The 2,396-nt window shown below is 43.3% G+C and overlaps 1 protein-coding gene across 5 annotated transcripts in view; it reads right to left on the bottom strand.

Moving 5' to 3' along the window:
- LOC106812532 (serine/threonine-protein phosphatase 2A regulatory subunit B'' subunit beta-like) overlaps nt 1–2,396 on the bottom strand; it is a 62,475-nt gene that overhangs the window by 42,747 nt on the left and 17,332 nt on the right. For 2 of the 5 annotated variants that reach the window (XM_014816453.1, XM_014816460.1), the window contains exon 1: nt 767–797. The exons of 2 other annotated variants lie outside the window; for them this stretch is intronic. The gene's annotated coding sequence lies outside the window, so the exon portion shown is untranslated. Of the gene's footprint in view, nt 1–766; nt 826–2,396 lie in introns of those variants that run through there. One more of the 5 variants, XM_014816445.1, reaches the window with a different exon arrangement.

Genomic DNA, 2,396 nt, shown 5'->3' with positions numbered 1-2,396 from the left:
ACCATTGCTACGCCCTCTTCGTTCTCCTGACTAATTGCTGTTAGCCATCTGTCTCTCCTCTCTGGCTCCGGCAGCTCAAAGAATGATCGTTTTTTGTCACTTGAAAGACTGTGATTGCGGCATCCAAACACCACATAATTCCTTGGCACTATGCGCTGCGTGCATTGTGCGGTGCGTTACTACGGTTTGTTTTCATCGGCTCGAATCTACATCCGGTCAAATAGTCAAAAGTTCCCGGATGTCCGCCCCCACCTATAGAAACATTAAGACTTTGGTAGTAAATAGATTTCGTATTTATTTAGCATTATATTTTATTGAAACGCTCAAAGTGCCTGTGCCTTTGGTACAGTCTGTTGAATACGCGAAAGGGAAAGCGTACATGTGTATCTATGTGGCTAGGCCTAATACTACATCATAGTACATGGTCATGGGCAGAAACAGAACGACTATCTCTTAACAAAGGCAACATGCATATAATTCTATTCCAGAGATAAATCAGTGAGTCTGGGAGAGTCGCTACTACTAGTATTACTGTAGTAGTAGTACTAGTAGTAGTACTACTACTAGCCTGGCCTTAGCCTTAGGTACACCACGATTGATTGAACTGAGAACTTCAATCTGAACTTGTTAAAAATAAACAAATAATTGTGGGGTGTGTAATGTAGTCCCAAACAATGTATAGCTTGTAAATAAATACACAAATTGACTTATAGGAAATATTTGTAACACGAGGCAGGCTTTCGTGTAAATACGTCAGAGACAGTACCGTTTGTTTACTTGTTGATTTTACCTGAAAACGGAGCTTTTTGACAGTTGCGGGCTGCACTGGCGTCACCTATGCTTCCCACAATGCTTCACGATTACCCTGACACAATAAGCGCCAAATTCTTATCATTCTTCCCCACATTCCACTTTTTTGTGTCATTTGTGGTTCATCATTACTGAGTGTTAGTGCAAGGCTTCTGTTGTGTGCTTCCGTCCGTCTGGTATAGAGAGCCGATTTGCTGTTATCGAATCAGAGAGAGTAGGTACAAAATCAGTGTGATCCTAACATCATGATGCATGATTTGATGCCGGTCGCTGGCACTTAGTAAACTACTAACTAGGCTGTCTAAAGTGTGTTGCTGCCGTGAGGATTACTCTTAGTCGTACTCCGTGCACATGCTGGCTGCACTTATTAACTGCTATTGAGTATTGGCTTATATACTTAATTATAACTTATATTGGCTGTACTAACAGCGAACAAGTAGTTGGTAGTGTGTGCAGTGTACTGCGACGAACTGCATGCTAATAACCCCCCATAAATGCTATACACCGATTGACAGTTCCGCGCCTCTGTTCTGCGCCAGTAGTTTTGCATCTCCGCGAGAGCCCGGATGTGCGAGTAAACTCTGCCATGTTGTTTATCTCGATGCGTTATCTGCCTTGCATACGCAGGTCGCTCACCTTTGTGTCGAAGAACAGTGCACGCAGCAAGGAATAGAGCATCGATAATGGTAGCTCTAGTACTATAGCCGCTTACATTAACTGCCGCTGGGCTATAGACCGACCCATGGGGCATGCAATGGACCAACTTATCCCCAATGTATCCGGCTAAAAAAACGTCTGTGGTAGGCAATTAATGCCTCTTATCCGAAGTGAATATGTCTTAAGTTATAGCCGCTACTAAAATTGAACCTCTAACCTTGCTCTCCACGACTCTGTAATGGGACTAAAATGCACCTTAACTATCGTTGCAATGGTTACTTGCGGTTATTGTTCTTAGTGACAAACATTCGATTTGCGAACTTCAACGCGCCATTTCTGGCGGCGCTGCAGCAGCGCAGTCAGCAGGGAAACTATGTATTTCCGCATGTGGAGGGGTTGGGGTGGTTGTGGAAAAAACTTGTTGTTGTAAGTAACAAATTAAGCGATCAAGAGATTGTAATATTTAGTTTTGTCATGAAAGATGAACAAATTACTATTATAATTTGTTACTTGACAGACAACAATGTTTTTGTCCAACAACCACACACCCGCCACCTCCTCCCATGCGGAAATACATGAGTCCCGCTGACTGGTGGAGTAAGTTGCGTTCACTTGCATGCCCATGGGTGGTCTATAGCCCAGCAGCAGTTAATGTAAGCAGTATGTACTAGAAGCGTACGATAATGGATCGCTAGTGAATGACACTTAATACATTTAAATTATGGTCAATGCATGCCTTAATAGTCTTTCTTAAAGCCAATACGATCCGTTGAAGCAGTCCCTTCACACTACACGTTAACGCCTTGTATCGCGCGCATTTTACCGCCAATTCTGGACGGAAATATTCTCTCCCGACCTTTGATCCTTAGCTTAGCGCATGCGGCAGTGTTCAACTTCAACCGGTTGTATTCAATGTTCCGGACCAACAA

Source organism: Priapulus caudatus, unplaced genomic scaffold, assembly GCF_000485595.1.
Source record: "Priapulus caudatus unplaced genomic scaffold, Priapulus_caudatus-5.0.1 Scaffold21, whole genome shotgun sequence".
In the NCBI taxonomy this organism is placed as follows: domain Eukaryota; kingdom Metazoa; phylum Priapulida; class Priapulimorpha; order Priapulimorphida; family Priapulidae; genus Priapulus; species Priapulus caudatus.
Note: the sequence above shows the minus strand (reverse complement) of the source record. Positions and strands in the feature narration are given on the sequence as shown.